The following is a 26,473-nucleotide window of genomic DNA, read 5'->3' as shown; positions in this document are numbered from 1 at the left end:
GTTCCCTTCCCTCATGCCACGTGCAAGCTGTAATTCTTTACTATGCCCTCTTTTGTCAGCCCCACAACCATTTACTGTCCTAATATCGCTACCTTCACTTCAATAAGAATTCCAAAGAATGCCCCATTTTAAAAAATGACACCACCAAGCTTCCACTGGATTCCATTCATAAATGAGCTGTAGTGAAGTTGATTTGCTATACAAGTTAATGATAGCACCTAGTGGTTCCGGCTTCTCTTGAGATTTGATAAAAGGCAAATTGGAGGGTACGCTGTGCAATTCAGAGCAAAGAGAGGGAATACTAAACTAACCTGCATTCTATTGTTCCCTTCCCTCATGCCAGGTGCAAGCTGTAATTCTTTACTATGTCCTCTTTTGTCAGCCCCACAACCATTTACTGTCCAAATCTCTCTACCTTCACCTCAATAAAAATTTCAAAGAATGCCCCATTTTAACCAATGACAACACCAATCTTCCACTTCATTCCCGTGATTTCTCTCTCCTTGAATTTCGCAACTCCGTATTCTTTGGCCTGCCTCTAAACAGACCATTCCCCCTTCAGTCTATCTGATATGTTGCTGCCAGTCTTATCCCCCTTACCAGCCAATTACTAGAAGAGGTGTCAGCCACCCACTCTCTGCCAATCTCTCCCTGGCTTCAGTTCGCCCACCAAATCAAATTCAAAATACTAAGGACATAAAAAGCTTCCCACAACTAAATGAGCTGTAGTGAAGTTGATTTGCTATACAAGGTAATGATAGCACCTAGTGGTTCCGGCTTCTCTTGAGATTTGATAAAAGACAAATTGGAGGGTACGCTGTGCAATTCAGAGCAAAGAGAGGGAATACTAAACTAACCTGCATTCTATTGTTCCCTTCCCTCATGCCAGGTGCAAGCTGTAATTCTTTACTATGTCCTCTTTTGTCAGCCCCACAACCATTTACTGTCCAAATATCGCTACCTTCACCTCAATAAAAATTTCAAAGAATGCCCCATTTTAACCAATGACACCACCAATCTTCCACTTCATTCCCATGATTTCTCTCTCCTTGAATTTCGCAACTCCGTATTCTTTGGCCTGCCTCTAAACAGACCATTCCCTCTTCAGTCTATCTGATATGTTGCTGCCAGTCTTATCCCCCTTACCAGCCATTTACTAGCAGAGGTTTCAGCCACCCGCTCTCTGCCAATCACTCCCTGGCTTCAGTTCGCCCACCAAATCAAATTCAAAATACTAAGGACATAAAAAGCTTCCCACAACTCTGCTCCTAGATACATCATTAACCTTATCAGATAGTATCAAACAAACTACCCTGTTTTCTGCTTCCAAGAACTCCTGTTCGCTAGCTCCCTCAACACTTCCTTCCATGCTGGCCTCTGGGATATCCCCAGGGGCTCTCCCATGCTCTCAAATTCCCTACTCCAATCTATATGGCTATTTCCCACTCTGTATGCCTCAGGTGATCCCTGGAAAATCATCTCTTCAGGGTAGTCTTTCCTGCCATTTCCTAATAAGTGAGCTTTTCCTTTCTCCACCAATCCATCAACGGTACAAATACTACTACTTAACATGAACTTCGGTTCCCACCTAAAGATCAACAGATCTAGCACTAAGGCACATGCCCAAGTAGGAAAATGTCAATCTTAAACTGTATCTGGACCAGATCTTGAGCTCATCCCTATTATTTAGTGGCAACCTTTATTCAAATGAGTTTATTTGCTACGTCTTGGGTACTTCCTCAGGCAAGGTCCTCACACAATGTCTCTGTGGCGCAATGGATAGCGCATTGGACTTCTAGTTGAGGTAGTAATTCAAAGGTTGTGGGTTCGAATCCCACCAGAGTCGGTTTTATATAGTCCTTCGTCATAGTGGTGCTGCTCTAATGCTTTATAAAGAAATAGATTCCATTCATAAATGAGCTGTACTGAAGTGGATTTGCCTTACAAGTTAATGATAGCACCTAGTGGTTCAGGCTTCTCTTGAGACTTGGTAAAAGACAAATTGGAGGGTACGCTGTGCAATTCAGAGCAAAGAGAGGGAATAGTAAACTAACCTGCATTCTATTGTTCCCTTCCCTCATGCCACGTGCAAGCTGTAATTCTTTACTATGCCCTCTTTTGTCAGCCCCACAACCATTTACTGTCCTAATCTCGCTACCTTCACTTCAATAAGAATTCCAAAGAATGCCCCATTTTAAAAAATGACACCACCAAGCTGCCACTGGATTACATTCATAAATGAGCTGTAGTGAAATTGATTTGCTATACAAGTTAATGATAGCACCTAGTGGTTCCGGCTTCTCTTGAGATTTGATAAAAGGCAAATTGGAGGGTACGCTGTGCAATTCAGAGCAAAGAGAGGGAATACTAAACTAACCTGCATTCTATTGTTCCCTTCCCTCATGCCAGGTGCAAGCTGTAATTCTTTACTATGTCCTCTTTTGTCAGCCCCACAACCATTTACTGTCCAAATATCGCTACCTTCACCTCAATAAAAATTTCAAAGAATGCCCCATTTTAACCAATGACACCACCAATCTTCCACTTCATTCCCGTGATTTCTCTCTCCTTGAATTTCGCAACTCCGTATTCTTTGGCCTGCCTCTAAACAGACCATTCCCCCTTCAGTCTATCTGATATGTTGCTGCAAGTCTTATCCCCCTTACCAGCCAATTACTAGCAGAGGTGTCAGCCACCCGCTCTCTGCCAATCACTCCCTGGTTTCAGTTCGCCCACCAAATCAAATTCAAAATACTAAGGACATAAAAAGCTTCCCACAACTCTGCCCCTAGATACATCATTAACCTTATCAGATAGTATCAAACAAACTACCCTGTTTTCTGCTTCCAAGAACTCCTGTTCGCTAGCTCCCTCAACACTTCCTTCCATGCTGGCCTCTGGGATATCCCCAGGGGCTCTCCCATCCTCTCAAATTCCCTACTCCAATCTATATGGCTATTTCCCACTCTGTATGCCTCAGGTGATCCCTGTAAAATCATCTCTTCAGGGTAGTCTTTCCTGCCATTTCCTAATAAGTGAGCTTTTCCTTTCTCCACCAACTCATCAACGGTACAAATACTGCTACTTAACATGAACTCCAGTTCCCACCTAAAGATCAACAGATCTAGCACTAAGGCACATGCCCAAGTAGGTAAATTTCAATCTTAAACTGTATCTGGACCAGATCTTGAGCTCATCCCTATTATTTAGTGGCAACCTTTATTCAAATGAGTTTATTTGCTACGTCTTGGGTACTTCCTCAGGCAAGGTCCTCACACAATATCTCTGTGGTGCAATGGATAGCGCATTGGACTTCTAGTTGATGTAGTAATTCAAAGGTTGTGGGTTTGAATCCCACCAGAGTCGGTTTTATATAGTCCTTCGTCATAGTGGTGCTGCTCTAATGCTTTATAAAGAAATGGATTCCATTCATACATGAGCTGTACTGAAGTGGCTTTGCCTTACAAGTTAATGATAGCACCTAGTGGTTCAGGCTTCTCTTGAGACTTGATAAAAGACAAATTGGAGGGTACGCTGTGCAATTCAGAGCAAAGAGAGGGAATAGTAAACTAACCTGCATTCTATTGTTCCCTTCCCTCATGCCACGTGCAAGCTTTAATTCTTTACTATGCCCTCTTTTGTCAGCCCCACAACCATTTACTGTCCTAATCTCGCTACCTTCACTTCAATAAGAATTCCAAAGAATGTCCCATTTTAAGCAATGACACCACCAAACTTCCACTGGATTCCATTCATAAATGAGCTGTAGTGAAATTGATTTGCTATACAAGTTAATGATAGCACCTAGTGGTTCCGGCTTCTCTTGAGATTTGATAAAAGACAAATTGGAGGGTACGCTGTGCAATTCAGAGCAAAGAGAGGGAATACTAAACTAACCTGCATTCTATTGTTCCCTTCCCTCATGCCAGGTGCAAGCTGTAATTCTTTACTATGTCCTCTTTCTTTTGTCAACCCCACAACCATTTACTGTCCAAATCTCGCTACCTTCACCTCAATAAAAATTTCAAAGAATGCCCCATTTTAACCAATGACACCACCAATCTTCGACTTCATTCCCGTGATTTCTCTCTCCTTGAATTTCGCAACTCCATATTCTTTGGCCTGCCTCTAAACAGACCATTCCCCCTTCAGTCTATCTGATATGTTGCTGCCAGTCTTATCCCCCTTACCAGCCAATTACTAGAAGAGGTGTCAGCTACCCGCTCTCTGCCAATCTCTCCCTGGCTTCAGTTCGCCCACCAAATTAAATTCAAAATACTAAGGACATAAAAAGCTTCCCACAACTCTTCCCCTAGCTACATCATTAACCTTATCAGATAGTATCAAACAAACTACCCTGTTTTCTGCTTCCAAGAACTCCTGTTCTCTAGCTCCCTCAACACTTCCTTCCATGCTGGCCTCTGGGATATCCCCAGGGGCTCTCCCATGCTCTCAAATTCCGTACTCCAATCTATATGGCTATTTCCCACTCTGTATGCCTCAGGTGATCCCTGGAAAATCTTCTCTTCAGGGTAGTCTTTCCTGCCATTACCTAATAAGTGAGCTTTTCCTTTCTCCACCAACTCATCAACGGTACAAATACTGCTACTTAACATGAACTCCGGTTCCCACCTAAAGATCAACAGATCTAGCACTAAGGCACATGCCCAAATAGGTAAATTTCAATCTTAAACTGTATCTGGACCAGATCTTGAGCTCATCCCTATTATTTAGTGGCAACCTTTATTCAAATGAGTTTATTTGCTACGTCTTGGGCACTTCCTCAGGCTAGGTCCTCACTCAATGTCCTCAGAAAGGGCTCTGTGGCGCAATGGATAGCGCATTGGACTTCTAGTTGAGGTAGCAATTCAAAGGTTGTGGGTTCGAATCCCACCAGAGTAGGTTTTATATAGTCCTTCGTCATAGTGGTGCTGCTCTAATGTTTTATAAAGAAATGGATTCCATTCATAAATGAGCTGTACTGAAGTGGATTTGCCTTACAAGTTAATGATAGCACCTAGTGGTTCAGGCTTCTCTTGAGACTTGATAAAAGACAAATTGGAGGGTACGCTGTGCAATTCAGAGCAAAGAGAGGGAATAGTAAACTAACCTGCATTCTATTGTTCCCTTCCCTCATGCCACGTGCAAGCTGTAATTCTTTACTATGCCCTCTTTTGTCAGCCCCACAACCATTTACTGTCCTAATATCGCTACCTTCACTTCAATAAGAATTCCAAAGAATGCCCCATTTTAAAAAATGACACCACCAAGCTTCCACTGGATTCCATTCATAAATGAGCTGTAGTGAAGTTGATTTGCTATACAAGTTAATGATAGCACCTAGTGGTTCCGGCTTCTCTTGAGATTTGATAAAAGGCAAATTGGAGGGTACGCTGTGCAATTCAGAGCAAAGAGAGGGAATACTAAACTAACCTGCATTCTATTGTTCCCTTCCCTCATGCCAGGTGCAAGCTGTAATTCTTTACTATGTCCTCTTTTGTCAGCCCCACAACCATTTACTGTCCAAATCTCTCTACCTTCACCTCAATAAAAATTTCAAAGAATGCCCCATTTTAACCAATGACAACACCAATCTTCCACTTCATTCCCGTGATTTCTCTCTCCTTGAATTTCGCAACTCCGTATTCTTTGGCCTGCCTCTAAACAGACCATTCCCCCTTCAGTCTATCTGATATGTTGCTGCCAGTCTTATCCCCCTTACCAGCCAATTACTAGAAGAGGTGTCAGCCACCCGCTCTCTGCCAATCTCTCCCTGGCTTCAGTTCGCCCACCAAATCAAATTCAAAATACTAAGGACATAAAAAGCTTCCCACAACTAAATGAGCTGTAGTGAAGTTGATTTGCTATACAAGGTAATGATAGCACCTAGTGGTTCCGGCTTCTCTTGAGATTTGATAAAAGACAAATTGGAGGGTACGCTGTGCAATTCAGAGCAAAGAGAGGGAATACTAAACTAACCTGCATTCTATTGTTCCCTTCCCTCATGCCAGGTGCAAGCTGTAATTCTTTACTATGTCCTCTTTTGTCAGCCCCACAACCATTTACTGTCCAAATATCGCTACCTTCACCTCAATAAAAATTTCAAAGAATGCCCCATTTTAACCAATGACACCACCAATCTTCCACTTCATTCCCATGATTTCTCTCTCCTTGAATTTCGCAACTCCGTATTCTTTGGCCTGCCTCTAAACAGACCATTCCCTCTTCAGTCTATCTGATATGTTGCTGCCAGTCTTATCCCCCTTACCAGCCATTTACTAGCAGAGGTTTCAGCCACCCGCTCTCTGCCAATCACTCCCTGGCTTCAGTTCGCCCACCAAATCAAATTCAAAATACTAAGGACATAAAAAGCTTCCCACAACTCTGCTCCTAGATACATCATTAACCTTATCAGATAGTATCAAACAAACTACCCTGTTTTCTGCTTCCAAGAACTCCTGTTCGCTAGCTCCCTCAACACTTCCTTCCATGCTGGCCTCTGGGATATCCCCAGGGGCTCTCCCATGCTCTCAAATTCCCTACTCCAATCTATATGGCTATTTCCCACTCTGTATGCCTCAGGTGATCCCTGGAAAATCATCTCTTCAGGGTAGTCTTTCCTGCCATTTCCTAATAAGTGAGCTTTTCCTTTTTCCACCAATCCATCAACGGTACAAATACTACTACTTAACATGAACTTCGGTTCCCACCTAAAGATCAACAGATCTAGCACTAAGGCACATGCCCAAGTAGGAAAATTTCAATCTTAAACTGTATCTGGACCAGATCTTGAGCTCATCCCTATTATTTAGTGGCAACCTTTATTCAAATGAGTTTATTTGCTACGTCTTGGGTACTTCCTCAGGCAAGGTCTTCACACAATGTCCTCAGAGAGGGCTCTGTGGCGCAATGGATAGCGCATTGGACTTCTAGTTGATGCAGTAATTCAAAGGTTGTGGGTTCGAATCCCACCAGAGTCGGTTTTATATAGTCCTTCGTCATAGTGGTGCTGCTCTAATGCTTTATAAAGAAATGGATTCCATTCATACATGAGCTGTACTGAAGTGGATTTGCCTTACAAGTTAATGATAGCACCTAGTGGTTCAGGCTTCTCTTGAGACTTGATAAAAGACAAATTGGAGGGTACGCTGTGCAATTCAGAGCAAAGAGAGGGAATAGTAAACTAACCTGCATTCTATTGTTCCCTTCCCTCATGCCACGTGCAAGCTGTAATTCTTTACTATGCCCTCTTTTGTCAGCCCCACAACCATTTACTGTCCTAATCTCGCTACCTTCACTTCAATAAGAATTCCAAAGAATGCCCCATTTTAAGCAATGACACCACCAAACTTCCACTGGATTCCATTCATAAATGAGCTGTAGTGAAATTGATTTGCTATACAAGTTAAGGATAGCACCTAGTGGTTCCGGCTTCTCTTGAGATTTGATAAAAGACAAATTGGAGGGTACGCTGTGCAATTCAGAGCAAAGAGTTGGAATACTAAACTAACCTGCATTCTATTGTTCCCTTCCCTCATGCCAGGTGCAAGCTGTAATTCTTTACTATGTCCTCTTTCTTTTGTCAGCCCCACAACCATTTACTGTCCAAATCTCGCTACCTTCACCTCAATAAAAATTTCAAAGAATGCCCCATTTTAACCAATGACACCACCAATCTTCCACTTCCATCCCGTGATTTCTCTCTCCTTGAATTTCGCAACTCCGTATTCTTTGGCCTGCCTCTAAACAGACCATTCCCCCTTCAGTCTATCTGATATGTTGCTGCCAGTCTTATCCCCCTTACCAGCCAATTACTAGAAGAGGTGTCAGCTACCCGCTCTCTGCCAATCTCTCCCTGGCTTCAGTTCGCCCACCAAATTAAATTCAAAATACTAAGGACATAAAAAGCTTCCCACAACTCTTCCCCTAGCTACACCATTAACCTTATCAGATAGTATCAAACAAACTACCCTGTTTTCTGCTTCCAAGAACTCGTGTTCGCTAGCTCCCTCAACACTTCCTTCAATGCTGGCCTCTGGGATATCCCCAGGGGCTCTCCCATGCTCTCAAATTCCCTACTCCAATCTATATGGCTATTTCCCACTCTGTATGCCTCAGGTGATCCCTGGAAAATCATCTCTTCAGGGTAGTCTTTCCTGCCATTTCCTAATAAGTGAGCTTTTCCTTTCTCCACCAATCCATCAACGGTACAAATACTACTACTTAACATGAACTTCGGTTCCCACCTAAAGATCAACAGATCTAGCACTAAGGCACATGCCCAAGTAGGAAAATTTCAATCTTAAACTGTATCTGGACCAGATCTTGAGCTCATCCCTATTATTTAGTGGCAACCTTTATTCAAATGAGTTTATTTGCTACGTCTTGGGTACTTCCTCAGGCAAGGTCCTCACACAATGTCTTCAGAGAGGGCTCTGTGGCGCAATGGATAGCGCATTGGACTTCTAGTTGATGTAGTAATTCAAAGGTTGTGGGTTCGAATCCCACCAGAGTCAGTTTTATATAGTCCTTCGTCATAGTGGTGCTGCTCTAATGCTTTATAAAGAAATGGATTCCATTCATACATGAGCTGTACTGAAGTGGATTTGCCTTACAAGTTAATGATAGCACCTAGTGGTTCAGGCTTGTCTTGAGACTTGATAAAAGACAAATTGGAGGGTACGCTGTGCAATTCAGAGCAAAGAGAGGGAATAGTAAACTAACCTGCATTCTATTGTTCCCTTCCCTCATGCCACGTGCAAGCTGTAATTCTTTACTATGCCCTCTTTTGTCAGCCCCACAACCATTTACTGTCCTAATCTCTCTACCTTCACTTCAATAAGAATTCCAAAGAATGCCCCATTTTAAGCAATGACACCACCAAACTTCCACTGGATTCCATTCATAAATGAGCTGTAGTGAAATTGATTTGCTATACAAGTTAAGGATAGCACCTAGTGGTTCCGGCTTCTCTTGAGATTTGATAAAAGACAAATTGGAGGATACGCTGTGCAATTCAGAGCAAAGAGAGGGAATACTAAACTAACCTGCATTCTATTGTTCCCTTCCCTCATGCCAGGTGCAAGCTGTAATTCTTTACTATGTCCTCTTTCTTTTGTCAGCCCCACAACCATTTACTGTCCAAATCTCGCTACCTTCACCTCAATAAAAATTTCAAAGAATGCCCCATTATAACCAATGACACCACCAATCTTCAACTTCATTCCTGTGATTTCTCTCTCCTTGAATTTCGCAACTCCGTATTCTTTGGCCTGCCTCTAAACAGACCATTCCCCCTTCAGTCTATCTGATATGTTGCTGCCAGTCTTATCCCCCTTACCAGCCAATTACTAGAAGAGGTGTCAGCCACCCGCTCTCTGCCAATCTCTCCCTGGCTTCAGTTCGCCCACCAAATCAAATTCAAAATACTAAGGACATAAAAAGCTTCCCACAACTCTTCCCCTAGCTACATCATTAACCTTATCAGATAGTATCAAACAAACTACCCTGTTTTCTGCTTCCAAGAACTCCTGTTCGCTAGCTCCCTCAACACTTCCTTCCATGCTGGTCTCTGGGATATCCCCAGGGGCTCTTCCATGCTCTCAAATTCCCTACTCCAATCTATATGGCTATTTCCCACTCTGTATGCCTCAGGTGATCCCTGGAAAATCATCTCTTCAGGGTAGTCTTTCCTGCCATTACCTAATAAGTGAGCTTTTCCTTTCTCCACCAACTCATCAACGGTACAAATACTGCTACTTAACATGAACTCCGGTTCCCACCTAAAGATCAACAGATCTAGCACTAAGGCACATGCCCAAGTAGGTAAATTTCAATCTTAAACTGTATCTGGACCAGATCTTGAGCTCATCCTTATTATTTAGTGGCAACCTTTATTCAAATGAGTTTATTTGCTACATCTTGGGCACTTCCTCAGGCTAGGTCCTCACTCAATGTCCTCAATTGGACTTCTAGTTGAGGTAGTAATTCAAAGGTTGTGGGTTCGAATCCCACCAGAGTCGGTTTTATATAGTCCTTCGTCATAGTGGTGCTGCTCTAATGCTTTATAAAGAAATGGATTCCATTCATACATGAGCTGTACTGAAGTGGATTTGCCTTACAAGTTAATGATAGCACCTAGTGGTTCAGGCTTCTCTTGAGACTTGATAAAAGACAAATTGGAGGGTACGCTGTGCAATTCAGAGCAAAGAGAGGGAATAGTAAACTAACCTGCATTCTATTGTTCCCTTCCCTCATGCCACGTGCAAGCTGTAATTCTTTACTATGCCCTCTTTTTTCAGCCCCACAACCATTTACTGTCCTAATCTCGCTACCTTCACTTCAATAAGAATTCCAAAGAATGCCCCATTTTAAAAAATGACACCACCAAGCTTCCACTGGATTCCATTCATAAATGAGCTGTAGTGAAGTTGATTTGCTATACAAGTTAATGATAGCACCTAGTGGTTCCGGCTTCTCTTGAGATTTGATAAAAGGCAAATTGGAGGGTACGCTGTGCAATTCAGAGCAAAGAGAGGGAATACTAAACTAACCTGCATTCTATTGTTCCCTTCCCTCATGCCAGGTGCAAGCTGTAATTCTTTACTATGTCCTCTTTTGTCAGCCCCACAACCATTTACTGTCCAAATCTCGCTACCTTCACCTCAATAAAAATTTCAAAGAATGCCCCATTTTAACCAATGACAACACCAATCTTCCACTTCATTCCCGTGATTTCTCTCTCCTTGAATTTCGCAACTCCGTATTCTTTGGCCTGCCTCTAAACAGACCATTCTCCCTTCAGTCTATCTGATATGTTGCTGCCAGTCTTATCCCCCTTACCAGCCAATTACTAGAAGAGGTGTCAGCCACCCGCTCTCTGCCAATCACTCCCTGGCTTCAGTTCGCCCACCAAATCAAATTCAAAATACTAAGGACATAAAAAGCTTCCCACAACTCTGCCCCTAGATACATCATTAACCTTATCAGATAGTATCAAACAAACTACCCTGTTTTCTGCTTCCAAGAACTCCTGTTCGCTAGCTCCCTCAACACTTCCTTCCATGCTGGCCTCTGGGATATCCCCAGGGGCTCTCCCATGCTCTCAAATTCCCTACTCCAATCTATATGGCTATTTCCCACTCTGTATGCCTCAGGTGATCCCTGGAAAACCATCTCTTCAGGGTAGTCTTTCCTGCCATTTCCTAATAAGTGAGCTTTTCCTTTCTCCACCAACTCATCAACGGTACAAATACTACTACTTAACATGAACTCCGGTTCCCACCTAAAGATCAACAGATCTAGCACTAAGGCACATGCCCAAGTAGGAAAATTTCAATCTTAAACTGTATCTGGACCAGATCTTGAGCTCATCCCTATTATTTAGTGGCAACCTTTATTCAAATGAGTTTATTTGCTACGTCTTGGGTACTTCCTCAGGCAAGGTCCTCACACAATGTCCTCAGAGAGGGCTCTGTGGCGCAATGGATAGCGCATTGGACTTCTAGTTGATGTAGTAATTCAAAGGTTGTGGGTTTGAATCCCACCAGAGTCGGTTTTATATAGTCCTTCGTCATAGTGGTGCTGCTCTAATGCTTTATAAAGAAATGGATTCCATTCATACATGAGCTGTACTGAAGTGGATTTGCCTTACAAGTTAATGATAGCACCTAGTGGTTCAGGCTTCTCTTGAGACTTGATAAAAGACAAATTGGAGGGTACGCTGTGCAATTCAGAGCAAAGAGAGGGAATAGTAAACTAACCTGCATTCTATTGTTCCCTTCCCTCATGCCACGTGCAAGCTGTAATTCTTTACTATGCCCTCTTTTGTCAGCCCCACAACCATTTACTGTCCTAATCTCGCTACCTTCACTTCAATAAGAATTCCAAAGAATGCCCCATTTTAAGCAATGACACCACCAAACTTCCACTGGATTCCATTCATAAATGAGCTGTAGTGAAATTGATTTGCTATACAAGTTAAGGATAGCACCTAGTGGTTCCGGCTTCTCTTGAGATTTGATAAAAGACAAATTGGAGGGTACGCTGTGCAATTCAGAGCAAAGAGAGGGAATACTAAACTAACCTGCATTCTATTGTTCCCTTCCCTCATGCCAGGTGCAAGCTGTAATTCTTTACTATGTCCTCTTTCTTTTGTCAGCCCCACAACCATTTACTGTCCAAATCTCGCTACCTTCACCTCAATAAAAATTTCAAAGAATGCCCCATTTTAACCAATGACACCACCAATCTTCCACTTCATTCCCGTGATTTCTCTCTCCTTGAATTTCGCAACTCCGTATTCTTTGGCCTGCCTCTAAACAGACCATTCCCCCTTCAGTCTATCTGATATGTTGCTGCCAGTCTTATCCCCCTTACCAGCCAATTACTAGAAGAGGTGTCAGCTACCCGCTCTCTGCCAATCTCTCCCTGGCTTCAGTTCGCCCACCAAATTAAATTCAAAATACTAAGGACATAAAAAGCTTCCCACAACTCTTCCCCTAGCTACATCATTAACCTTATCAGATAGTATCAAACAAACTACCCTGTTTTCTGCTTCCAAGAACTCCTGTTCGCTAGCTCCCTCAACACTTCCTTCCATGCTGACCTCTGGGATATCCCCAGGGGCTCTCCCATGCTCTCAAATTCCGTACTCCAATCTATATGGCTATTTCCCACTCTGTATGCCTCAGGTGATCCCTGGAAAATCATCTCTTCAGGGTAGTCTTTCCTGCCATTACCTAATAAGTGAGCTTTTCCTTTCTCCACCAACTCATCAACGGTACAAATACTGCTACTTAACATGAACTCCGGTTCCCACCTAAAGATCAACAGATCTAGCACTAAGGCACATGCCCAAATAGGTAAATTTCAATCTTAAACTGTATCTGGACCAGATCTTGAGCTCATCCCTATTATTTAGTGGCAACCTTTATTCAAATGAGTTTATTTGCTACGACTTGGGTACTTCCTCAGGCAAGGTCCTCAAACAATGTCATCAGAGAGAGCTCTGTGGCGCAATGGATAGCGCATTGGACTTCTAGGAGATGTAGTAATTCAAAGGTTGTGGTTTCTTGTCCCACCAGAGTTGGTTTTATATAGTCCTTCGTCATAGTGGTGTTGCTCTAATGCTTTATAAAGAAATGGATTCCATTCATAAATGAGCTGTAGTGAAGTTGATTTGCTATACAAGTTAATGATAGCACCTAGTGGTTCCGGCTTCTCTTGAGATTTGATAAAAGACAAATTGGAGGATGCATTGTGCAATTCAGAGCAAAGAAAGGGAATACTAAACTAACCTGCATTCTATTGTTCCCTTCCCTCATGCCAGGTGCAAGCTGTAATTCTTTACTATGTCCTCTTTTGTCAGCCCCACAACCATTTACTGTCCAAATATCGCTACCTTCACCTCAATAAAAATTTCAAAGAATGCCCCATTTTAACCAATGACACCACCAATCTTCCACTTCATTCCCGTGATTTCTCTCTCCTTGAATTTCGCAACTCCGTATTCTTTGGCCTGCCTCTAAACAGACCATTCCCCCTTCAGTCTATCTGATATGTTGCTGCCAGTCTTATCCCCCTTACCAGCCAATTACTAGCAGAGGTGTCAGCCACCCGCTCTCTGCCAATCACTCCCTGGTTTCAGTTCGCCCACCAAATCAAATTCAAAATACTAAGGACATAAAAAGCTTCCCACAACTCTGCCCCTAGATACATCATTAACCTTATCAGATAGTATCAAACAAACTACCCTGTTTTCTGCTTCCAAGAACTCCTGTTCGCTAGCTCCCTCAACACTTCCTTCCATGCTGGCCTCTGGGATATCCCCAGGGGCTCTCCCATCCTCTCAAATTCCCTACTCCAATCTATATGGCTATTTCCCACTCTGTATGCCTCAGGTGATCCCTGTAAAATCATCTCTTCAGGGTAGTCTTTCCTGCCATTTCCTAATAAGTGAGCTTTTCCTTTCTCCACCAACTCATCAACGGTACAAATACTGCTACTTAACATGAACTCCAGTTCCCACCTAAAGATCAACAGATCTAGCACTAAGGCACATGCCCAAGTAGGTAAATTTCAATCTTAAACTGTATCTGGACCAGATCTTGAGCTCATCCCTATTATTTAGTGGCAACCTTTATTCAAATGAGTTTATTTGCTACGTCTTGGGTACTTCCTCAGGCAAGGTCCTCACACAATGTCTCTGTGGCGCAATGGATAGCGCATTGGACTTCTAGTTGAGGTAGTAATTCAAAGGTTGTGGGTTCGAATCCCACCAGAGTCGGTTTTATATAGTCCTTCGTCATAGTGGTGCTGCTCTAATGCTTTATAAAGAAATAGATTCCATTCATAAATGAGCTGTACTGAAGTGGATTTGCCTTACAAGTTAATGATAGCACCTAGTGGTTCAGGCTTCTCTTGAGACTTGGTAAAAGACAAATTGGAGGGTACGCTGTGCAATTCAGAGCAAAGAGAGGGAATAGTAAACTAACCTGCATTCTATTGTTCCCTTCCCTCATGCCACGTGCAAGCTGTAATTCTTTACTATGCCCTCTTTTGTCAGCCCCACAACCATTTACTGTCCTAATCTCGCTACCTTCACTTCAATAAGAATTCCAAAGAATGCCCCATTTTAAAAAATGACACCACCAAGCTGCCACTGGATTACATTCATAAATGAGCTGTAGTGAAATTGATTTGCTATACAAGTTAATGATAGCACCTAGTGGTTCCGGCTTCTCTTGAGATTTGATAAAAGGCAAATTGGAGGGTACGCTGTGCAATTCAGAGCAAAGAGAGGGAATACTAAACTAACCTGCATTCTATTGTTCCCTTCCCTCATGCCAGGTGCAAGCTGTAATTCTTTACTATGTCCTCTTTTGTCAGCCCCACAACCATTTACTGTCCAAATATCGCTACCTTCACCTCAATAAAAATTTCAAAGAATGCCCCATTTTAACCAATGACACCACCAATCTTCCACTTCATTCCCGTGATTTCTCTCTCCTTGAATTTCGCAACTCCGTATTCTTTGGCCTGCCTCTAAACAGACCATTCCCCCTTCAGTCTATCTGATATGTTGCTGCAAGTCTTATCCCCCTTACCAGCCAATTACTAGCAGAGGTGTCAGCCACCCGCTCTCTGCCAATCACTCCCTGGTTTCAGTTCGCCCACCAAATCAAATTCAAAATACTAAGGACATAAAAAGCTTCCCACAACTCTGCCCCTAGATACATCATTAACCTTATCAGATAGTATCAAACAAACTACCCTGTTTTCTGCTTCCAAGAACTCCTGTTCGCTAGCTCCCTCAACACTTCCTTCCATGCTGGCCTCTGGGATATCCCCAGGGGCTCTCCCATCCTCTCAAATTCCCTACTCCAATCTATATGGCTATTTCCCACTCTGTATGCCTCAGGTGATCCCTGTAAAATCATCTCTTCAGGGTAGTCTTTCCTGCCATTTCCTAATAAGTGAGCTTTTCCTTTCTCCACCAACTCATCAACGGTACAAATACTGCTACTTAACATGAACTCCAGTTCCCACCTAAAGATCAACAGATCTAGCACTAAGGCACATGCCCAAGTAGGTAAATTTCAATCTTAAACTGTATCTGGACCAGATCTTGAGCTCATCCCTATTATTTAGTGGCAACCTTTATTCAAATGAGTTTATTTGCTACGTCTTGGGTACTTCCTCAGGCAAGGTCCTCACACAATATCTCTGTGGTGCAATGGATAGCGCATTGGACTTCTAGTTGATGTAGTAATTCAAAGGTTGTGGGTTTGAATCCCACCAGAGTCGGTTTTATATAGTCCTTCGTCATAGTGGTGCTGCTCTAATGCTTTATAAAGAAATGGATTCCATTCATACATGAGCTGTACTGAAGTGGCTTTGCCTTACAAGTTAATGATAGCACCTAGTGGTTCAGGCTTCTCTTGAGACTTGATAAAAGACAAATTGGAGGGTACGCTGTGCAATTCAGAGCAAAGAGAGGGAATAGTAAACTAACCTGCATTCTATTGTTCCCTTCCCTCATGCCACGTGCAAGCTTTAATTCTTTACTATGCCCTCTTTTGTCAGCCCCACAACCATTTACTGTCCTAATCTCGCTACCTTCACTTCAATAAGAATTCCAAAGAATGTCCCATTTTAAGCAATGACACCACCAAACTTCCACTGGATTCCATTCATAAATGAGCTGTAGTGAAATTGATTTGCTATACAAGTTAATGATAGCACCTAGTGGTTCCGGCTTCTCTTGAGATTTGATAAAAGACAAATTGGAGGGTACGCTGTGCAATTCAGAGCAAAGAGAGGGAATACTAAACTAACCTGCATTCTATTGTTCCCTTCCCTCATGCCAGGTGCAAGCTGTAATTCTTTACTATGTCCTCTTTCTTTTGTCAACCCCACAACCATTTACTGTCCAAATCTCGCTACCTTCACCTCAATAAAAATTTCAAAGAATGCCCCATTTTAACCAATGACACCACCAATCTTCGACTTCTTTCCCGTGATTTCTCTCTCCTTGAATTTCGCAACTCCATATTCTTTGGCCTGCCTCTAAACAGACCATTCCCCCTTCAGTCTATCTGATATGTTGCTGCCAGTCTTATCCCCCTTACCAGCCAATTACTAGAAGAGGTGTCAGCTACCCGCTCTCTGCCAATCTCTCCCTGGCTTCAGTTCGCCCACCAAATTAAATTCAAAATACTAAGGACATAAAAAGCTTCCCACAACTCTTCCCCTAGCTACATCATTAACCTTATCAGATAGTATCAAACAAACTACCCTGTTTTCTGCTTCCAAGAACTCCTGTTCTCTAGCTCCCTCAACACTTCCTTCCATGCTGGCCTCTGGGATATCCCCAGGGGCTCTCCCATGCTCTCAAATTCCGTACTCCAATCTATATGGCTATTTCCCACTCTGTATGCCTCAGGTGATCCCTGGAAAATCATCTCTTCAGGGTAGTCTTTCCTGCCATTACCTAATAAGTGAGCTTTTCCTTTCTCCACCAACTCATCAACGGTACAAATACTGCTACTTAACATGAACTCCGGTTCCCACCTAAAGATCAACAGATCTAGCACTAAGGCACATGCCCAAATAGGTAAATTTCAATCTTAAACTGTATCTGGACCAGATCTTGAGCTCATCCCTATTATTTAGTGGCAACCTTTATTCAAATGAGTTTATTTGCTACGTCTTGGGCACTTCCTCAGGCTAGGTCCTCACTCAATGTCCTCAATTGGACTTCTAGTTGAGGTAGTAATTCAAAGGCTGTGGGTTCGAATCCCACCAGAGTCGGTTTTATATAGTCCTTCGTCATAGTGGTGCTGCTCTAATGCTTTATAAAGAAATGGATTCCATTCATAAATGAGCTGTACTGAAGTGGATTTGCTTTACAAGTTAATGATAGCACCTAGTGGTTCAGGCTTCTCTTGAGACTTGATGAAAGACAAATTGGAGGGTACGCTGTGCAATTCAGAGCAAAGAGAGGGAATAGTAAACTAACCTGCATTCTATTGTTCCCTTCCCTCATGCCACGTGCAAGCTGTAATTCTTTACTATGCCCTCTTTTGTCAGCACCACAACCTGCATTCTATTGTTCCCTTCCCTCATGCCACGTGCAAGCTGTAATTCTTTACTATGCCCTCTTTTGTCAGCCCCACAACCATTTACTGTCCTAATCTCTCTACCTTCACTTCAATAAGAATTCCAAAGAATGCCCCATTTTAAGCAATGACACCACCAAACTTCCACTGGATTCCATTCATAAATGAGCTGTAGTGAAATTGATTTGCTATACAAGTTAAGGATAGCACCTAGTGGTTCCGGCTTCTCTTGAGATTTGATAAAAGACAAATTGGAGGGTACGCTGTGCAATTCAGAGCAAAGAGAGGGAATACTAAACTAACCTGCATTCTATTGTTCCCTTCCCTCATGCCAGGTGCAAGCTGTAATTCTTTACTATGTCCTCTTTCTTTTGTCAGCCCCACAACCATTTACTGTCCAAATCTCGCTACCTTCACCTCAATAAAAATTTCAAAGAATGCCCCATTATAACCAATGACACCACCAATCTTCAACTTCATTCCTGTGATTTCTCTCTCCTTGAATTTCGCAACTCCGTATTCTTTGGCCTGCCTCTAAACAGACCATTCCCCCTTCAGTCTATCTGATATGTTGCTGCCAGTCTTATCCCCCTTACCAGCCAATTACTAGAAGAGGTGTCAGCCACCCGCTCTCTGCCAATCTCTCCCTGGCTTCAGTTCGCCCACCAAATCAAATTCAAAATACTAAGGACATAAAAAGCTTCCCACAACTCTTCCCCTAGCTACATCATTAACCTTATCAGATAGTATCAAACAAACTACCCTGTTTTCTGCTTCCAAGAACTCCTGTTCGCTAGCTCCCTCAACACTTCCTTCCATGCTGGCCTCTGGGATATCCCCAGGGGCTCTCCCATCCTCTCAAATTCCCTACTCCAATCTATATGGCTATTTCCCACTCTGTATGCCTCAGGTGATCCCTGTAAAATCATCTCTTCAGGGTAGTCTTTCCTGCCATTTCCTAATAAGTGAGCTTTTCCTTTCTCCACCAACTCATCAACGGTACAAATACTGCTACTTAACATGAACTCCAGTTCCCACCTAAAGATCAACAGATCTAGCACTAAGGCACATGCCCAAGTAGGTAAATTTCAATCTTAAACTGTATCTGGACCAGATCTTGAGCTCATCCCTATTATTTAGTGGCAACCTTTATTCAAATGAGTTTATTTGCTACGTCTTGGGTACTTCCTCAGGCAAGGTCCTCACACAATATCTCTGTGGTGCAATGGATAGCGCATTGGACTTCTAGTTGATGTAGTAATTCAAAGGTTGTGGGTTTGAATCCCACCAGAGTCGGTTTTATATAGTCCTTCGTCATAGTGGTGCTGCTCTAATGCTTTATAAAGAAATGGATTCCATTCATACATGAGCTGTACTGAAGTGGCTTTGCCTTACAAGTTAATGATAGCACCTAGTGGTTCAGGCTTCTCTTGAGACTTGATAAAAGACAAATTGGAGGGTACGCTGTGCAATTCAGAGCAAAGAGAGGGAATAGTAAACTAACCTGCATTCTATTGTTCCCTTCCCTCATGCCACGTGCAAGCTTTAATTCTTTACTATGCCCTCTTTTGTCAGCCCCACAACCATTTACTGTCCTAATCTCGCTACCTTCACTTCAATAAGAATTCCAAAGAATGTCCCATTTTAAGCAATGACACCACCAAACTTCCACTGGATTCCATTCATAAATGAGCTGTAGTGAAATTGATTTGCTATACAAGTTAATGATAGCACCTAGTGGTTCCGGCTTCTCTTGAGATTTGATAAAAGACAAATTGGAGGGTACGCTGTGCAATTCAGAGCAAAGAGAGGGAATACTAAACTAACCTGCATTCTATTGTTCCCTTCCCTCATGCCAGGTGCAAGCTGTAATTCTTTACTATGTCCTCTTTCTTTTGTCAACCCCACAACCATTTACTGTCCAAATCTCGCTACCTTCACCTCAATAAAAATTTCAAAGAATGCCCCATTTTAACCAATGACACCACCAATCTTCGACTTCTTTCCCGTGATTTCTCTCTCCTTGAATTTCGCAACTCCATATTCTTTGGCCTGCCTCTAAACAGACCATTCCCCCTTCAGTCTATCTGATATGTTGCTGCCAGTCTTATCCCCCTTACCAGCCAATTACTAGAAGAGGTGTCAGCTACCCGCTCTCTGCCAATCTCTCCCTGGCTTCAGTTCGCCCACCAAATTAAATTCAAAATACTAAGGACATAAAAAGCTTCCCACAACTCTTCCCCTAGCTACATCATTAACCTTATCAGATAGTATCAAACAAACTACCCTGTTTTCTGCTTCCAAGAACTCCTGTTCTCTAGCTCCCTCAACACTTCCTTCCATGCTGGCCTCTGGGATATCCCCAGGGGCTCTCCCATGCTCTCAAATTCCGTACTCCAATCTATATGGCTATTTCCCACTCTGTATGCCTCAGGTGATCCCTGGAAAATCATCTCTTCAGGGTAGTCTTTCCTGCCATTACCTAATAAGTGAGCTTTTCCTTTCTCCACCAACTCATCAACGGTACAAATACTGCTACTTAACATGAACTCCGGTTCCCACCTAAAGATCAACAGATCTAGCACTAAGGCACATGCCCAAATAGGTAAATTTCAATCTTAAACTGTATCTGGACCAGATCTTGAGCTCATCCCTATTATTTAGTGGCAACCTTTATTCAAATGAGTTTATTTGCTACGTCTTGGGCACTTCCTCAGGCTAGGTCCTCACTCAATGTCCTCAATTGGACTTCTAGTTGAGGTAGTAATTCAAAGGTTGTGGGTTCGAATCCCACCAGAGTCGGTTTTATATAGTCCTTCGTCATAGTGGTGCTGCTCTAATGCTTTATAAAGAAATGGATTCCATTCATAAATGAGCTGTACTGAAGTGGATTTGCTTTACAAGTTAATGATAGCACCTAGTGGTTCAGGCTTCTCTTGAGACTTGATGAAAGACAAATTGGAGGGTACGCTGTGCAATTCAGAGCAAAGAGAGGGAATAGTAAACTAACCTGCATTCTATTGTTCCCTTCCCTCATGCCACGTGCAAGCTGTAATTCTTTACTATGCCCTCTTTTGTCAGCACCACAACCTGCATTCTATTGTTCCCTTCCCTCATGCCACGTGCAAGCTGTAATTCTTTACTATGCCCTCTTTTGTCAGCCCCACAACCATTTACTGTCCTAATCTCTCTACCTTCACTTCAATAAGAATTCCAAAGAATGCCCCATTTTAAGCAATGACACCACCAAACTTCCACTGGATTCCATTCATAAATGAGCTGTAGTGAAATTGATTTGCTATACAAGTTAAGGATAGCACCTAGTGGTTCCGGCTTCTCTTGAGATTTGATAAAAGACAAATTGGAGGGTACGCTGTGCAATTCAGAGCAAAGAGAGGGAATACTAAACTAACCTGCATTCTATTGTTCCCTTCCCTCATGCCAGGTGCAAGCTGTAATTCTTTACTATGTCCTCTTTCTTTTGTCAGCCCCACAACCATTTACTGTCCAAATCTCGCTACCTTCACCTCAATAAAAATTTCAAAGAATGCCCCATTATAACCAATGACACCACCAATCTTCAACTTCATTCCTGTGATTTCTCTCTCCTTGAATTTCGCAACTCCGTATTCTTTGGCCTGCCTCTAAACAGACCATTCCCCCTTCAGTCTATCTGATATGTTGCTGCCAGTCTTATCCCCCTTACCAGCCAATTACTAGAAGAGGTGTCAGCCACCCGCTCTCTGCCAATCTCTCCCTGGCTTCAGTTCGCCCACCAAATCAAATTCAAAATACTAAGGACATAAAAAGCTTCCCACAACTCTTCCCCTAGCTACATCATTAACCTTATCAGATAGTATCAAACAAACTACCCTGTTTTCTGCTTCCAAGAACTCCTGTTCGCTAGCTCCCTCAACACTTCCTTCCATGCTGGCCTCTGGGATATCCCCAGGGGCTCTCCCATCCTCTCAAATTCCCTACTCCAATCTATATGGCTATTTCCCACTCTGTATGCCTCAGGTGATCCCTGTAAAATCATCTCTTCAGGGTAGTCTTTCCTGCCATTTCCTAATAAGTGAGCTTTTCCTTTCTCCACCAACTCATCAACGGTACAAATACTGCTACTTAACATGAACTCCAGTTCCCACCTAAAGATCAACAGATCTAGCACTAAGGCACATGCCCAAGTAGGTAAATTTCAATCTTAAACTGTATCTGGACCAGATCTTGAGCTCATCCCTATTATTTAGTGGCAACCTTTATTCAAATGAGTTTATTTGCTACGTCTTGGGTACTTCCTCAGGCAAGGTCCTCACACAATATCTCTGTGGTGCAATGGATAGCGCATTGGACTTCTAGTTGATGTAGTAATTCAAAGGTTGTGGGTTTGAATCCCACCAGAGTCGGTTTTATATAGTCCTTCGTCATAGTGGTGCTGCTCTAATGCTTTATAAAGAAATGGATTCCATTCATACATGAGCTGTACTGAAGTGGCTTTGCCTTACAAGTTAATGATAGCACCTAGTGGTTCAGGCTTCTCTTGAGACTTGATAAAAGACAAATTGGAGGGTACGCTGTGCAATTCAGAGCAAAGAGAGGGAATAGTAAACTAACCTGCATTCTATTGTTCCCTTCCCTCATGCCACGTGCAAGCTTTAATTCTTTACTATGCCCTCTTTTGTCAGCCCCACAACCATTTACTGTCCTAATCTCGCTACCTTCACTTCAATAAGAATTCCAAAGAATGTCCCATTTTAAGCAATGACACCACCAAACTTCCACTGGATTCCATTCATAAATGAGCTGTAGTGAAATTGATTTGCTATACAAGTTAATGATAGCACCTAGTGGTTCCGGCTTCTCTTGAGATTTGATAAAAGACAAATTGGAGGGTACGCTGTGCAATTCAGAGCAAAGAGAGGGAATACTAAACTAACCTGCATTCTATTGTTCCCTTCCCTCATGCCAGGTGCAAGCTGTAATTCTTTACTATGTCCTCTTTCTTTTGTCAACCCCACAACCATTTACTGTCCAAATCTCGCTACCTTCACCTCAATAAAAATTTCAAAGAATGCCCCATTTTAACCAATGACACCACCAATCTTCGACTTCTTTCCCGTGATTTCTCTCTCCTTGAATTTCGCAACTCCATATTCTTTGGCCTGCCTCTAAACAGACCATTCCCCCTTCAGTCTATCTGATATGTTGCTGCCAGTCTTATCCCCCTTACCAGCCAATTACTAGAAGAGGTGTCAGCTACCCGCTCTCTGCCAATCTCTCCCTGGCTTCAGTTCGCCCACCAAATTAAATTCAAAATACTAAGGACATAAAAAGCTTCCCACAACTCTTCCCCTAGCTACATCATTAACCTTATCAGATAGTATCAAACAAACTACCCTGTTTTCTGCTTCCAAGAACTCCTGTTCTCTAGCTCCCTCAACACTTCCTTCCATGCTGGCCTCTGGGATATCCCCAGGGGCTCTCCCATGCTCTCAAATTCCGTACTCCAATCTATATGGCTATTTCCCACTCTGTATGCCTCAGGTGATCCCTGGAAAATCATCTCTTCAGGGTAGTCTTTCCTGCCATTACCTAATAAGTGAGCTTTTCCTTTCTCCACCAACTCATCAACGGTACAAATACTGCTACTTAACATGAACTCCGGTTCCCACCTAAAGATCAACAGATCTAGCACTAAGGCACATGCCCAAATAGGTAAATTTCAATCTTAAACTGTATCTGGACCAGATCTTGAGCTCATCCCTATTATTTAGTGGCAACCTTTATTCAAATGAGTTTATTTGCTACGTCTTGGGCACTTCCTCAGGCTAGGTCCTCACTCAATGTCCTCAATTGGACTTCTAGTTGAGGTAGTAATTCAAAGGTTGTGGGTTCGAATCCCACCAGAGTCGGTTTTATATAGTCCTTCGTCATAGTGGTGCTGCTCTAATGCTTTATAAAGAAATGGATTCCATTCATAAATGAGCTGTACTGAAGTGGATTTGCCTTACAAGTTAATGATAGCACCTAGTGGTTCAGGCTTCTCTTGAGACTTGATGAAAGACAAATTGGAGGGTACGCTGTGCAATTCAGAGCAAAGAGAGGGAATAGTAAACTAACCTGCATTCTATTGTTCCCTTCCCTCATGCCACGTGCAAGCTGTAATTCTTTACTATGCCCTCTTTTGTCAGCACCACAACCTGCATTCTATTGTTCCCTTCCCTCATGCCACGTGCAAGCTGTAATTCTTTACTATGCCCTCTTTTGTCAGCCCCACAACCATTTACTGTCCTAATCTCTCTACCTTCACTTCAATAAGAATTCCAAAGAATGCCCCATTTTAAGCAATGACACCACCAAACTTCCACTGGATTCCATTCATAAATGAGCTGTAGTGAAATTGATTTGCTATACAAGTTAAGGATAGCACCTAGTGGTTCCGGCTTCTCTTGAGATTTGATAAAAGACAAATTGGAGGGTACGCTGTGCAATTCAGAGCAAAGAGAGGGAATACTAAACTAACCTGCATTCTATTGTTCCCTTCCCTCATGCCAGGTGGAAGCTGTAATTCTTTACTATGTCCTCTTTCTTTTGTCAGCCCCACAACCATTTACTGTCCAAATCTCGCTACCTTCACCTCAATAAAAATTTCAAAGAATGCCCCATTATAACCAATGACACCACCAATCTTCAACTTCATTCCTGTGATTTCTCTCTCCTTGAATTTCGCAACTCCGTATTCTTTGGCCTGCCTCTAAACAGACCATTCCCCCTTCAGTCTATCTGATATGTTGCTGCCAGTCTTATCCCCCTTACCAGCCAATTACTAGAAGAGGTGTCAGCCACCCGCTCTCTGCCAATCTCTCCCTGGCTTCAGTTCGCCCACCAAATCAAATTCAAAATACTAAGGACATAAAAAGCTTCCCACAACTCTTCCCCTAGCTACATCATTAACCTTATCAGATAGTATCAAACAAACTACCCTGTTTTCTGCTTCCAAGAACTCCTGTTCGCTAGCTCCCTCAACACTTCCTTCCATGCTGGCCTCTGGGATATCCCCAGGGGCTCTTCCATGCTCTCAAATTCCCTACTCCAATCTATATGGCTATTTCCCACTCTGTATGCCTCAGGTGATCCCTGGAAAATCATCTCTTCAGGGTAGTCTTTCCTGCCATTACCTAATAAGTGAGCTTTTCCTTTCTCCACCAACTCATCAACGGTACAAATACTGCTACTTAACATGAACTCCGGTTCCCACCTAAAGATCAACAGATCTAGCACTAAGGCACATGCCCAAGTAGGTAAATTTCAATCTTAAACTGTATCTGGACCAGATCTTGAGCTCATCCTTATTATTTAGTGGCAACCTTTATTCAAATGAGTTTATTTGCTACATCTTGGGTACTTCCTCAGGCAAGGTCCTCACTCAATATCTCTGTGGTGCAATGGATAGCGCATTGGACTTCTAGTTGATGTAGTAATTCAAAGGTTGTGGGTTTGAATCCCACCAGAGTCGGTTTTATATAGTCCTTCGTCATAGTGGTGCTGCTCTAATGCTTTATAAAGAAATGGATTCCATTCATACATGAGCTGTACTGAAGTGGCTTTGCCTTACAAGTTAATGATAGCACCTAGTGGTTCAGGCTTCTCTTGAGACTTGATAAAAGACAAATTGGAGGGTACGCTGTGCAATTCAGAGCAAAGAGAGGGAATAGTAAACTAACCTGCATTCTATTGTTCCCTTCCCTCATGCCACGTGCAAGCTTTAATTCTTTACTATGCCCTCTTTTGTCAGCCCCACAACCATTTACTGTCCTAATCTCGCTACCTTCACTTCAATAAGAATTCCAAAGAATGTCCCATTTTAAGCAATGACACCACCAAACTTCCACTGGATTCCATTCATAAATGAGCTGTAGTGAAATTGATTTGCTATACAAGTTAATGATAGCACCTAGTGGTTCCGGCTTCTCTTGAGATTTGATAAAAGACAAATTGGAGGGTACGCTGTGCAATTCAGAGCAAAGAGAGGGAATACTAAACTAACCTGCATTCTATTGTTCCCTTCCCTCATGCCAGGTGCAAGCTGTAATTCTTTACTATGTCCTCTTTCTTTTGTCAACCCCACAACCATTTACTGTCCAAATCTCGCTACCTTCACCTCAATAAAAATTTCAAAGAATGCCCCATTTTAACCAATGACACCACCAATCTTCGACTTCTTTCCCGTGATTTCTCTCTCCTTGAATTTCGCAACTCCATATTCTTTGGCCTGCCTCTAAACAGACCATTCCCCCTTCAGTCTATCTGATATGTTGCTGCCAGTCTTATCCCCCTTACCAGCCAATTACTAGAAGAGGTGTCAGCTACCCGCTCTCTGCCAATCTCTCCCTGGCTTCAGTTCGCCCACCAAATTAAATTCAAAATACTAAGGACATAAAAAGCTTCCCACAACTCTTCCCCTAGCTACATCATTAACCTTATCAGATAGTATCAAACAAACTACCCTGTTTTCTGCTTCCAAGAACTCCTGTTCTCTAGCTCCCTCAACACTTCCTTCCATGCTGGCCTCTGGGATATCCCCAGGGGCTCTCCCATGCTCTCAAATTCCGTACTCCAATCTATATGGCTATTTCCCACTCTGTATGCCTCAGGTGATCCCTGGAAAATCATCTCTTCAGGGTAGTCTTTCCTGCCATTACCTAATAAGTGAGCTTTTCCTTTCTCCACCAACTCATCAACGGTACAAATACTGCTACTTAACATGAACTCCGGTTCCCACCTAAAGATCAACAGATCTAGCACTAAGGCACATGCCCAAATAGGTAAATTTCAATCTTAAACTGTATCTG

General features: G+C 42.7%; 6 non-coding genes across 6 annotated transcripts; all 6 read left to right on the top strand.

Annotated features, from left to right (window-relative positions):
• Positions 1-1,761: 1,761 nt before the first annotated feature.
• On the top strand, positions 1,762-1,846 carry TRNAR-UCU (transfer RNA arginine (anticodon UCU)). Its single transcript is given in 2 exon segments — positions 1,762-1,798; positions 1,811-1,846. It is a non-coding gene; the product is annotated as a tRNA-Arg (tRNA).
• A 2,971-nt stretch (positions 1,847-4,817) lies between these two features.
• TRNAR-UCU (transfer RNA arginine (anticodon UCU)) lies at positions 4,818-4,902 on the top strand. Its single transcript is given in 2 exon segments — positions 4,818-4,854; positions 4,867-4,902. It is a non-coding gene; the product is annotated as a tRNA-Arg (tRNA).
• A 1,993-nt stretch (positions 4,903-6,895) lies between these two features.
• TRNAR-UCU (transfer RNA arginine (anticodon UCU)) lies at positions 6,896-6,980 on the top strand. Its single transcript is given in 2 exon segments — positions 6,896-6,932; positions 6,945-6,980. It is a non-coding gene; the product is annotated as a tRNA-Arg (tRNA).
• Positions 6,981-8,431: 1,451 nt separating this feature from the next.
• Positions 8,432-8,516, top strand: TRNAR-UCU (transfer RNA arginine (anticodon UCU)). The gene is given in 2 exon segments: positions 8,432-8,468; positions 8,481-8,516. It is a non-coding gene; the product is annotated as a tRNA-Arg (tRNA).
• Positions 8,517-11,469: 2,953 nt separating this feature from the next.
• On the top strand, positions 11,470-11,554 carry TRNAR-UCU (transfer RNA arginine (anticodon UCU)). Its single transcript is given in 2 exon segments — positions 11,470-11,506; positions 11,519-11,554. It is a non-coding gene; the product is annotated as a tRNA-Arg (tRNA).
• A 2,648-nt stretch (positions 11,555-14,202) lies between these two features.
• Positions 14,203-14,287, top strand: TRNAR-UCU (transfer RNA arginine (anticodon UCU)). The gene is given in 2 exon segments: positions 14,203-14,239; positions 14,252-14,287. It is a non-coding gene; the product is annotated as a tRNA-Arg (tRNA).
• The last annotated feature ends 12,186 nt before the right edge of the window (positions 14,288-26,473 follow it).

Source organism: Aquarana catesbeiana, linkage group LG01, assembly GCF_042186555.1.
Source record: "Aquarana catesbeiana isolate 2022-GZ linkage group LG01, ASM4218655v1, whole genome shotgun sequence".
Lineage (NCBI taxonomy): Eukaryota > Metazoa > Chordata > Amphibia > Anura > Ranidae > Aquarana > Aquarana catesbeiana.
The sequence above is the reverse complement of the archived record's forward strand: the minus strand, read 5'-3'. Positions and strand labels throughout refer to the sequence as shown.